The 13,668-nt window shown below is 42.9% G+C and overlaps 1 long non-coding RNA gene across 2 annotated transcripts in view; it reads left to right on the plus strand.

Moving 5' to 3' along the window:
- LOC106147950 overlaps window positions 1-13,417 on the plus strand; it is a 41,865-nt gene extending 28,448 nt beyond the window's left edge. For both annotated transcript variants that reach the window (XR_001232994.1, XR_001232993.1), the window contains 2 exons: window positions 8,698-8,782; window positions 12,941-13,417. This is a non-coding gene — a long non-coding RNA (uncharacterized LOC106147950). The remainder of the gene's footprint in view (window positions 1-8,697; window positions 8,783-12,940) is intronic.
- Window positions 13,418-13,668: the final 251 nt, after the last annotated feature.

Here is a 13,668-nt window from a genome sequence, read left to right on the forward strand (position 1 = left end):
ATTTTCTTTGGAAGCCACTTTGAAGATACCAAAGTATAGTACAACAACTCTTGATAATCTCCTACCTCTTTTGTCTCTAACTCACTATTATTTGTCTATTTGTTTTCCTGAGAAACTATTTTGTAGATAACAATATGTAAAACAATAACCATTGATGATTTCCTACCATTTTGTCTGTAATTTGCTGTCCCCCCTATTATTATGTTATCCTTCTTTTATTCTTTAAAATAAAATAAAAAAAAGATTCCTCTACCAAAGAAGAAAATGGCAGAAGGTGAGCAACAGCATATCACTTTACTAGCACAATCCCAACAGCTGTCCCCAAGGTGGACCTTGAGAATTATTTCTGATGCTGGATTCGCAATAAGAGTAAATCTGTTATTTACAAGCAGGATTCCCAGCAGAGGAGAGTGTATGTAGGTTATGTTAGCAGGGCTACAAGAAAAAAACACCAATCTGGACTCTGCCTATGATCTGTATTTGATAGAAATTGGGGGTTGCAAGTGACAGTTCAAGTTGTTTAAGCACAAAGAGGGAATTTATTAGCTGCTTTTGCTGGGTTGTGGCCGGGGACACAGGGCACAGGTTGGGGATCTGTCTTCTGAAGCACCTTACAGCCTATAAACCAGAGCAAAGAAGAGTGTTTTCCTATACCCCTAAGGATATTCCAGCAGAGTCTTTGAGTAGTGTGGCTTAGGTAACTGCTTTTACTGTGGAGAAGGGGAGGTCCATCCTAGGCTATGTGTCCACCCTGGGGATGAGGTGCAGAGGAGAATGAGAGTCTCTGGACCCATGAGGCCATGTAGAACCAACTTTGCTGAGAATGAGGTGAGATCGCAAGTATAAAAGCTAATAGATGGAAGCCTCCAGTAAATTAAAGTGTACATAAGAGGAACATATTACTAACTCCCGTTGCTTGGTCCACATAGATGTATCAAGTGCACATCCTGCACGAGATATCTAGTCACTGGTAGGAACAGTTTCCACAAGGGCAGGCACTTTGTTTTGCAAATTATTTCATCTCTTGTGCTTGGAACAGGGATGACATATGAAGCAGCTTTAACCAGCAGTTGTTGAGTGACTGCAGAGAGACTGTATTTCCCACAGGGTACTGTCACTCTTTTATTGATTGTGTCTGACATGTCTGTGTGGCCCTTGAGGATGAGCAGTTTCTCCAGGGTCTGGCTCACAACAGGCACTCAGGACATGTCTGCCGATGAGCAAGCGAGGCCATAGGAGGGGGACATCCTTCTAGCCTGCAGAGGAAAGAATGTGGGCATGGAGGCAAGGAGTTGAGTTTGTGCTTAGTTACAGGATCCTTAGGATTCTTCTTGTAGCAATGTCATCTGCCTAGGATTCCACTGTCTCTAAATATGTGCCTGTGTCTGGCCAGATCCCTTTTGGCAGGTCCAGCAGAGGAGCTCGCAGCTTCCAGGGAAAATGGAAGGCATATAGAGACAGAAGCTAAGGCCTCATCAGTGCATGGTGGAGGCAGGGGCCAGACAGTGAGGAACCGGGAAGGGGTGGCCAAGCCTAGGGCAGTGGCCTCTCATGGTCCACTTACAATGCGCCTAAGTCTACTGAAGCAGCTGTAACAAAATGCCACAGCCCGGGTGGCTTATCAGCAACACAGCTTTATTTCTCACAGCTCTGGAGGCAAAGCCCATGATAAGAGTAAATTTGAGTATGGTTGAGGACCTGTTTTCTGGTTCACAAATGTCACCTTTTCCATATGTCCTCACATGGTGGAACGGGTGACAGCTTTCTCCAAGACCTCTTTTGTAAAGGCACTAATCTATTCATGAGGGCTCTATCCTTATGGCCCACTCATCTTTCAAAGGGTCCCTTTGTGATATCATCATCTTGACTCCAAGGATTTCCACATATGTATTTTAGGTAACACAAAAATCAGACCACACATACTGGGCAAGTTACTTGCCTCTTAGTACTGCCTCTTCATTGTCTGCGATACAGGGGACAAGAGCCACCAGTGGTAAAAGTAAGGTAGAGGAGATACACTAAGAGAAGTACATGGCTGAGAGACAGTCCCCAGTAAGTATTGCCTTAATGTGTCCCTGAAGGCTCCGGTCCCTTTGATCACCCATAATTTGCTAGTAGTGCATCACCTAATAGATAGGGTGAAACTTGCTAAAGCAAAGAGAAGACTGAATGCTTCAGTCAGGCTGGACACCCTTTTCAAGGACTCCTCCCATGAATAGATATGTCTTCCTGGTCCCTCCTCTTTCTCTTCCATCCTCTCCCACGTTGTTGCCTGCAATGGATGTAGCTCTTAACTATTTGAAGCTACCCAATTAATAGAGAATGTTGGAATGTACTCACCATTAAATCTACTTTATAACTTTTTAATGTCTCTCATTTGGTGTCTCAAACTTCTGTAAAAGGAAAAGAATTTCTGCCCCAACAGAAACAGCATTCAGCTGTTGATGGTACCACGGGCTTTTCTTGAAAAAACAACAACAATAACAGCAAAAAAAACCCAGTCACCCTGATCTATAAATGCACCTTTGCAAGACCCCTGCCCATAAAACCAATGTAAGATCACCTAAGAGCAAATGCTGTTATCCACATCAAATGACAGAAGAGGATTTCTGATACTACTGCACTTGCTCATGACTCATCCATAGGAGAAATAGCTACCTTGGAAATAGAAGCGAGCCTTAGTCACCTGGCATTTCTAACAGAAAACACATCAATCATGATTATAACTTATGTAAGTTAATATTTCCCTGTTATGGTTTGTGTCTGGATGGCCCCCCAAAGCCTCATGTAGTCATGGGGGACAGACTTTTCAGAGGCAGCTGAAACTAGAATTTCTGATTGATTCATGGTCTAGTGCTGGGATTAAAGGTGTGAGTGTGGAGCTGGGGATATAGCTCAGCAGCACAGCACTTGCCTGGCAAGTACAAGGTCCTGAGTTTGATTCCTGTTACCAAAAAAGAAAAGAAAGGTAGGAGGTGTGAATGCTACAGCCGCCCTAGGGAGGTAGCCTTGCATACAATATAAGGGAAAGAAAGAGGCTTGTTCTCCCCTCCTCTCTTGTTGCTTTTGGCATCTTCCACCACCATGACCAGTTGCCTCTCTGCCATGTGCCACCTTGCCATGGAGCCAGCTGATTTTGTACTGAAACCTCTACAAAGTGTAAGCTAAATAAACTTTCTCTCTTAATTTTGGGCTTCAGGTATTTTGTCTCAGCAACAAAAGTAACTAAGACATTCCCATTAAATAATAATAATAATTAATAATACCTTCCAAAGTGATTTCTCCCATATGGACTCAACAAAACTTCGTAAGAATCTTATGAGATTGGGGCTGTACTCATTTTCTCCTGGCAGGCTGCAAGATGTGGAGGTAGGTCCTGGCCTGAAGTTTCCACCCACAAGGTGCTGGGGTTGGTAGGCTACGCCTTGTCCTGAGACTTGGCCTTCACCAACTGCACCACACAGCCCCATCCCAGGCTGCAGGGGGTGGTGATGGCTGGGCTTCAGTCCAACCTGCCTAAGAAGGCCCAACGTAAAGCAAACCGCAGTTGGGTTTAATTTTGTGTAAGTTAGACACTCAATATTCCCTTATCAATGGGACATGCATACCTGTTTTTAAAAAGAAAAAACAACTTGGATGTTGAAAAGGCATTAATTTTATTATAATAATGACTTTTGCCCACATATACGGGGGGAAATTCCAGGTTCTGACAATACCTACAGCTCTACTTTGTTTTCTTTCTCTTACCTATAATGGTTCATTTTTTATATTCCACTGGGAAAATAAGCTCTTTTCCTTCCTCAGTGGCTTGCTAACAATCTAGCAATTGATTATACATTGGACATAGAAATAAGATATTTATTTAAAAATGTGATGTGTATCACTACTGACACATTCATGTCAGAGGGAATTCCTTGGTGACTGAATTACTTTGAGGATTGCTTTTTTCAAAATGTTCCTTATAAGTGTGTTTCACTGAGACTGGGTTTCTGGTATTGTTGAGCACATCAGCGTTAGGAGGCAGAAATCGGCTTTCTTTGTGGATTAGCTCAAGTCCATCCCTGCTTCTAGGAGGGCAAAGCCACTCCTTGTACCCTGACAGTGGGAGGGCCAGGAACATCACTGTACTCTTGACATAGCTCCTTCCCACTCTTGCCGCTTGCTGGAAAACATTCAGTTCTTCTGTTTTCAGTGATGCAAATTACATTTTAACAGTGCTATGACCAAACAAAGTGATGTGTAAGCATCACAGGAATACACAACCCACAAATTTGTGTAAGAACAGTCAAACATTCTTTCAAATAGGTTTCAAACAGATTCCAAAATAACTAGTGGAAGTAACATTTAATTTTAGATTCTTCGAGACCAGAACTCTTGTTCTCTCATTTGTACCTTTCTGTCAATGTGCACATTTCTGTCTGGAAGACGTTTTGCCTAGAGGTAACTGCCGTTTATTGTCACAGTACTTAGACTGGGACACATTGTTCTAACTGCACAATGTCTGGGTCTAGGCTGTTCCCTCACTGCAGGCTTTATTGGCACTTAAAGCACGAGGCTTTGAATTTCTGCTCACAGAAAACAGAACCAGTGCATTACATTCCTGCAGATTAGGAGCCCAGCTAATGCAGGAAAGGGTCATCACGTCTTTGTGGGCTGTGGAAAATGTAAAGTACTTGTACTTTAGGAAACTGTGAACCTAGGCATGGTCTGTAATTAGCCCTCCCTGAGGAAGATGGGGAGGCAAGGTCCCTGTGGAAGGACAGATGGGGCAGACAGACAAAGTAGGGATTTATTAGCACTCTTCCTGTTCCTTTGAAAAAAATTTAAACTTTGCACAAAAAACACCGTTTATTATAGAGAAGTCATCCTTCTGTGCCCATCACCTGCTTTTCTTCTTTCTTCAGTAGATCTCTGAAAAGCTCAAACCTGAATAATTTAATATAGATCACAACATTTTCTTTACATTAATGAGAAATTCAGTTCTTCCTTGCAAGGCCAAAGATCCTGCACATTCTCACATCTTATTGCCATGGCAGGAACACCCTGTGGCAGGGTGGATACGTACTGAGATCCAAGATAAAATCTCTCAAGAAAGGTGAAGCCAGCAAGCAGAGAGTGCAAAGGCAAGAGAGTAGGACTGAGGACAACCTCCTGGTGGAGTCTATTTATAGACATCCACATGAAGAAGAGGTTGAGGAAACCTTTTTTGGTCAACACACCAAAGTGTCTGGCTAAGATGAATGTTTCACTATGGTCATGTTCTGGGAAAATAGTCCACTGACCACAGACTACCAAATAACATTTTGGACTATACTGGAGAGCATTTCCTTTTTCAGAATATTGGCCAAATCAAGCTGGAGAGGACTATAATCTGATCCTTAGCAGGGAAGAAGTTGGGGATTTAAAAATAAATTTCTTGGAGGTAGATGGCTTATAGGAATTAGTGGAGACATGACCAGACGCAAGATCTAAAGGGGAGAAAAAGCTAACTCAGAAAAAGAATTTCAGGAAAGCAAGCATATGTCCCATTTAATGTGGTAGATTGACCAGATGGGTTCATCTTCTCTTTTACCCAACACTCTGGAAAAATTTAAAGGTATTATTCACAATAGCAAGGAGAATGGGAGAAGATAGCAGCTGGTGAGATATTTCAACAAGTGCATGGAAAGCAAAAAGAGAACAGAACACATCTACAGATGGGATGCTGGTGGGAAGAGAACCCAGGAGGAAGGGCCCTTTCCTGTACCGTAAGAAGTTTGGGGGGCTCCTTTCCTTTTGGGTCTTGCAGGAACTAAAGGTTTAATCAGAAGCGAAAATAACTGTAGGTGTTCCGGGCATGGGACCAGGCAGCACTACAGGCTAACACGAGGCGTGGGCTCCATGTGGGTGATACTGAAAAGGCTCCTTGTCGTTCTTGTTTAAGGACAGTCAGAAACCAGGACAGGTGACCTTCCCCTAGTGCGGGCCACATGTGACATGCACAGTCCAGGCCCCCACCTATATACACAGCCAGTCTGATTTTCTGTACCTCAGTTATCAGCAAGAAACAAGGGTCAAGCATAAGCAGAAATTGGATGGAAAAATAAAACAGAAATAAAGATAAAAATTAATTTAGAGAAAACAAGGAACCAGAAATACACTTTTAAAAACATCTATATTAATATCCTTAAAAAGATGAACAAATGTTGGATTCATACAACAAGAAAAGGGTAAATATACACACAGAGAATAAAAGCTCTTGGAATTTGTAGAGATGGTAACTAAAACAAAACAAAATGTCAATAAAATGTTGGAAGGACAAAGTCAAGGAAAATTTCTTAGAACTAAAAAAATACAAGTGTTCAAATATGAAAGACCCTCCAGATACCAAGAGCAGGGCAACAAAACCCAGTTAGGTGTTTTGTCATGGAGTTTCAAGGCACCATCACTAAGCAGGTGTCTATAAGGGCTCCAACACAGGCACAAATGCTGACAGCACTGAGAGGGTACTGGGTTTCTCAGTACTTGAAACATCAGAAGACAACATAGAGCTGCCTCCAGAGTCCTGAGCGAAGTAGAGTCTGTGACTCGTTATCATTGAAGCTGGCAGTGGGTATTCACGGGGGCCACTGTACTCTGTCTTGTAATATGTCTAGAATTTAAAAAATGGAAATTGTAGAACCTGCCATGAAAATAGACCAACTAAGACTAGAAGAGAATGCTAATGGACCAAGGGCTGCCGATGTGAACATCTGATTTAAAATGGGTTGACCACAAGGCCCCGACTGCTCCCCAGCTCCAGCAGCACTCTCAACACCTTCCTCCCACCACCTATGCAAGCATGGCTTAGGGGGAAGGTGGGGAAGCCATGCGGCTGCGTATCATTGGACTAGAAAGTGAGGGCAGCCCATGCATCCCAACCAGGCATTGCTCTCACAACTAAGATGATGAGATTCCTGGAAAATGGGGAAACCGAGGAACTAGAGTTATTTTCAGGAAAGGAGCAGAGGGCTTTCATGCCCGAGGTGGAAGCTGATTCAACCACTTGGAAGGACCAGAATTGAGAGGGGAGTAGGCAGAGGGTGTCTGAGCCACTGGCCTGCCTTGGTCTTCTGTGAGAGGATGGTTTATTCCCTACTCCATGGGAACTGGCCAGGCACCTGGTCCACGAAATTCTCTGCTGGCGAGAAGAGCCCAACAGGCAGAGGCTGTGTGGTGTGCAGGTTCCCACCAGCACACTGCCCCCTTCTAGGGGTCAGGGACCGAGTGGAGCAGGACAGGCTAAGGTTGGCTTACCGTTTTAAGGAAACAAACAGGGATACCATTACCCCATGCACACACTGAAGAATTCATACCGTGCCCATGAGGGTTCCACATTCAAATCCGGCATTGACCCGCCAGGTGGGATAGAGAAATGACACCCAAATGAATATTGAAACTGCTTCTTCAAAGTGTCATGATCAAGTCAGATCTCCTACACAAGGTCTGTGTGACACACAGATGTGTAAAGTGGCAAGTGGAGAGAGGCTTCGCCACACAGGAGAAATGAGAAATACTTTTATTCAAGTATGTTAAATAAAGGAAATAGTGGAGAACTGTTCACTCAAGAAGAAAGCAAGACAATAGAACTAATTTCTTAATATCTGACTGTGTCGTGGGAGAATGGATCCGTGGTCACCACACCTGCATAACTTCCATCTAGAAGCTTAATGGAAAGGCAAATTGCAGAAGACGATGAATGAAACCTTCACAGTGCAGAGGCTATGCCTGCTCCCAGGGAACCCAGCCTGCAGTACCCTAGGATGGGCAGGTACCGAAAGCATAGGGGCCATCACATGACTGTCCCAGCATCTAAAGGAAGTCATCGAGGGGTTTCAGAGCAAACCCTGGCCATCTTTTAAAAGAGATAAACTGCATGCGGCACAGTGCCTGCCTGGCAAGCACAAGGTCCTGAGTTCAGTTACCGGACCGAAACAAAAAAGACAAAACATAAATAAATAAAAGAGATGAACTACAGCCTAAGTACAGATCCCTAACCTTATGGGGGACAGTACAGAACAGATCATTGAATGGTCAACTGGCCACCAGTGAATGAGTGGAGGACCCAGGAAGGAACCAGCGGAGGTTCTTGGAAGGGCAGGTGGAGCTGCACAGCACAAGGTCCCTTGAGTCTTAAAAGGGCAGAGTGCACAGGGACCCCAGAAAAATGGGGCAGAGAGTTAAGTCCTGTGATCACCAAGGAACTTGCCAACATAGAATGATCATAGCTCATGGAGACACAGTTTTAAGCACCTATGAACAGTGTGTTTAGATAAAATACCAATTTCAGCAAATCTTTCCAGAGATGAAGATACAATGAAACACATGTGTAATTCAATATGCAATTTAAAGGCCCAAATCCTAGCCAGACTGCTCCTGAATAGCTGGAGCAAAGAGGAGGCTAGGGCCACGCAGGACTCACCAGTTTCCCAAAGTGAAATTGTTCTCTGCCCATGTCCAGCAAGGACTATAAATCCAAATCTAGTTGCAGCAATCAAGAGGAAGGAAGGTAAACTGCAAAGTGAATGCTGGAGCAGAATTACCACATGACTTTTTGTGAGCCTGTTTAATAGCAATCATAGCAAAATGGCTAAGATTACACGAACTTTTTATCTGTCTAAAGATGTTCTAAACACTTTAATCTTGTAACTCATATAATCTATATAACAGTCTTCCAAGGGTGAAGTTCTTATTATCTCCACTCTACAAATGGGAAAACTGAGGCCCTGTGGAGCAAAACGACTTGTCCAAGACCACAGAGCAAGTAAGCAAAAGACAGAAGAACACACAGAATTTTCTATCCTTTATTATTCTTCAAATTTGTTCACATGGTGTAATGAGTGGCTAACATATTTGACTAAAAATAATTGAGCATAACATTTTGTGCTAGATCAAATAGTACATTTGCTTTTAATCTTTCCTGGCATAAAAAGCAATAGGTGACAGAGAAGTTTTATAGGAGAAAGATACAAAAAATTATGGACAATCAACCTATTAACTTCCTTTTTTCCCAAGCGTGAGAACATCCAGCCAGCTCCAGTTTCAGCAGAGGACAGGCTGCCCCAGAGTGAGGGCTTTGTGCCATTAGAACAATGCCTGAACACAGGGCCTGGAGGAGCTGAACTTGGGGACAGAGTCGAATCCTTCTATAACTCATAATCTCTCATGGGAAAGGAATGATGGGTCCAGTGTAGATCACTGGTCTAGAGAAAACACAGAGGTGGATTTGAGAGTGAAGTCCCAGAGGGGCTTCAAGAACGGCCAAGTTCAGTGACTTCCCCTTCTTGCTCCACACAGGAAGTCCGCAGCTCTGTGCTCAGAGGTATGGGCTGAAATTATGAAGCCCGCTGGGTAGACAGAAAGTGTCCACTTAAGGCTTTGAGAGCACTACCAGCACGTTTGCTGTTCTTTTCATGTCCCTGGGAAGGGAGTGCTTGTAGATATGGTTGGGCTGGGAAGGGAACCGATGGGTGACCACTGTATCTGCAGCATGTGAGGTCCGGAAGACTATGTCTGAAGAGAGTGCATTTTTGTATTTGTGACATTTTACATGAAAACTTGATGTAAGACAAGTGTTTTCGCCTTGGTCAAAATTGTGCATCACCCCATGGACAATGGGCTCTGGACACACAGATCAGTTAAGAGTCAGACAAAGGCAGGTGGCCTGTCATTGTCTGCTGTCACAGTCAACACCCACATCAGCGCTGCTGCCATGGCCTCTGTTCCCAGGTGCAGAGGGCTGGGTGGGACCTGGCACAGGAGGAGTCACATGTTAAAATTTATTAAGTTATAAACAGTGCTCTTTTGAAAATAACACTTGTGCTTTTACTACCTGGAATTATATTAAACTGAGAAATTGAAGGATATAAGGACGAGTGTTGCTGATACCAACCACCAGTTCCTGACAGTCTTAGGTTCTGGCTTTGTATATCATTGCGTGTGCTTGCTAACCCTGTGAGATGAGAAACACTGGTCTCATTTCACAAGGCAGACAGCTGGGATGCAGTACGCTTTCCTCAGTTAGCAAATTCCCAACACATAAGCACAGAGCAGGACTCCAAGCAGTGTCCATCTACTTTCAAAACTAATGGCCATCCTGGTACACCCTTTTGCAGAAGATACCAAATCCTGAAAAGTGGCAACAAACAGAATCAATTTTTGCTGAAACTTGACACTCTCTGCATAGCTCACAATGCATGTGGAAAGGATATTTAAGACAACTAAGGGAGCATAAGAGATTAAGGGGGTTATAATTTCTCCACTCACTCAAACTAATAAACTGTTCACACTAGTGGAGAGAGATAAATCAAAATGGAAATTCATGTAATAATCAAGTTACCCACAGAAACCTACAGAAGACAAAAAAGAGGGAAATGGAATATAGGAAATGAACAGAAAACAAAACATAAAATAGCAGACTTAAACCCTAACATATCCATGGTTACATTAAATTTAAATGCTCTAAGTACACCCACTAAAAGACAGAGATTGTCAGAATGGGCTTTTAAAAAATGGCCCAGCCTCATGCAGGGACATTATGTAAGCTGAAAAAAAACCCTCAAAAAATTAGGTATGATTTATTTATATAACATTCTTAAAGTAAAACAAGTCTAGCAAGGATAACAGATCCCTGGTTGCAAGAGCTAAGGATGGAAGGGCTGGAAAGTTTGAGTATAGCTAAGACAGAACAGCATGTGGTGATGAAACAATCCTGTATTCTGATGGTGGTGGAGGCTTCACACATCTATACAAGCCCTCCACCAGATACAACTGCATACAGACTGCACCAGTTGCCTGCTGATGTTACAACATGAGGTAAAATGCTCATCTACCTTTTAATATATGTAATGTGTCAAAACCAGACAAAGCATAAGATCTCACCTTAAAATGTATTGTGTCAACAAAGCATGGTTTTGTCACAAAATTATTTTAAAATTAATTAAATGGAGAATGTATACTCTTTGAATAGAAACAGTTGAAAAGTCCCTTTATATTATAAAAATGATCAACATATGATTAGAATAAATGTTATAGTACAATCTTTAGTGACATATTGATCCACTTAAGATTGTCTCTTCATTTTGTACCACACAAAAATGAAAGTGTGACTTTGAAAATTCCTGTAGGAGTCCTGAGATCAGCTACTACTGTGTAAGAAGTTTGTAAAGCCAAAAGTGCCGGGGAAGCAGGGTCTTAACTATTGCTCCTCTTTAAGAAATAGCACCTGCATTTTGCTCAGCCACAAATGTACTTTCAATTCCTCCTCTCCTTTCTTTGAGGTGGATGGGCACTGCACATAAGGCTTGCTGGTGGCATCAGGATGCTTGCTTAGGCCCTGGGCCAGAGTCCTTCACAGCCAGGTCTTCAGAGTGACCCATGAAATGGGCTCCAACTTTGTGTAAAGTTGGGAGCTCTGTTGTGGATTAGAGGAACAAGGGCCTCACAGTGAGTGCTGTGGTGGGCTCCGGGTGTGCCCAAGGGGAACGTGAGTCCTTGGATTCAGCAGGGTTCGGGCAGCGCTACAGCTGAACCATGTGGGCAGCATGGCAGGCATCGGACTTGTCCTGCCTGTGTGCAGATACACTTAGCTACTTTTGCCCTTAGCACGAGAAGAAGCAGGGAAGAGGGTTTGGCATCCTCTTCTCTTCCTGCCTAGCAAGGTGATTCTTGGAGCTGCTTCCCCTCTTTGTAGCTATTTTCTCTTCTTAAAGTAGGATAGCACTTACCGGTCACCTCAGAGCACTGAGAAGAGCCTTTCACATAATGGACACCACGGTGTCCCCATAAAGAAATGAAAGCAGGTGCCCAGATCCTCTCCCCTGCTGACACATCCCCTGGGAGCCCATTCAGGGCTCTCCTCGAGGATTCAGTGGCTCTCTAGCTCCCTTCCTGCCCTCTACCTTCGCTGCCCTCCACCTCTGAGTGGCAGGGTATGCATCTAAGCAGGGAACCCAGACCCTGCATGCTGAAGAGGGATGGACTGAGTGTGTCCTAATAACAGGACTTAAGGTTGCATAAAGTGGTGGTCTCTTCCTGGGCCTCTCTCTACCCTAGACACAACTTCCTATGCTTTCTCTGAGGCACTCTACTTTTAAAAATGCGGTAAAGCATTGATATTTATCTGCTGATGGCTTTGTTTTAAATTGCAAATTTTTCTAGCCTTTGAATGTCAATATGAATTTTGTTCATCACTAGAATTTCTGATTACCGACAGGTTAATGCTAAAAGCAGAGCAGAATGGGAACAGAAAGGAAACTACTCTCTTTGGAAATCCTGCCTTCAAAGGAACTGTTCCCACGGATTTTGTCAAAATTCCCCCGAATTTCTCAGACTCTCCCACAGCATGTTAGGGAGTGGCACTGGAATTGGCTCCATGGCACCCTTCCTACCCACCCTGGGAAAGGAGAGAAATGCTTCCCTGAGCCTCCATGGAGCCAGACCTGCAGCACTGGGTTATGCCTCTCCACTGAAATGTAAAATTATCAATTTTGAAAGGATATGTTACTTAACGTTTTGAAAAATATGCAGGTAATCCAAGCTGAAGAAAACCTTCCTCCTACTGATGGCTAAAATTAACCACATATGCCAGTGCAATGATCAGTCTGAACATGAACCTTGATCTCTGAGTTCTTGGTTTCTATTTAAATTTACAATTCAATGCCAGCACTGGTGGAAATATGAGATGTGTAGGACGTACCCAGGCTAGTAGAGTCTGTAGGTTTCAAGCTTTGTTAACACCCTTAGAACCCATTCAAATGTATGTTGTAAGTCAGATAATAAAGATGTTTCTTTGCTTATAGGGAGAACACAGTCTTAAAAACACTTCATTTGTTGTTACTATTTTAGGGTAAACAAGTGTTCTGTGGCTCTTCTCAATGTTAATGTTACAAGTGTGGTATGATTTTTACTTTGTCTTTTCCAGCCTACAAAGAAACTTCATTTCACCTTCTCATCAAAACAATCCTGGGAGGCTGGCAAAACTGCAATAAACAGCTTTACTGTTGAGAGGAAGAACCCAGAGCTCTGAGGAAGTGATGTGCCCAAAGTCATAGCCTTCCAAGGTCACACGGATGATGTGTTCAGGGTCAGGTCTTCAGCAGTTTATTGGTTTGGGCTGCTCCTCTATGCTTGGTATCATCATAGGACGGTTTGCTGCCCTGTCATTAAGCAATTACTCAGATTCTGTTTCACTTGAAATTAAGTTGTGTACCCCACACTGCACCTTTATCTGGAAGAGTGTGCATTGAGGTCATCCCAGTTCCTAGGCCATGCCGTCATCCAACACTGTCCTGCTTTCACAGATGGAGATTTGTCCCAAATATGGCTACACCTGCTGAGGACCAGCTTATTATCTTCTTAAATATTATTTATGATAAGGTATAAACACTTTGGTATTTTGGGGGTTTTTATTTTAAGGAGAATAAAAACCATAGCAGAGGAATAACAAAGACAAAAACAAAACAACACAAACACAAAAAAAGACACAGGATTTCAAAACAAAATGATAGAAATTAACAATGGTTGTTATATTATATACTGTTACCTTCAATGAAGTTGCTCAGATTACCAGATGTAACAATGCAAGATTGATCAAATAATTAAAGAGAATAAAAAACAATTAAAAACCATTTGAAACAATAGAGTTTCGCT

Source organism: Chinchilla lanigera, unplaced genomic scaffold (assembly GCF_000276665.1).
Source record: "Chinchilla lanigera isolate Chin_1 unplaced genomic scaffold, ChiLan1.0 scaffold00001, whole genome shotgun sequence".
NCBI classification, from domain to species: Eukaryota; Metazoa; Chordata; class Mammalia; order Rodentia; family Chinchillidae; genus Chinchilla; species Chinchilla lanigera.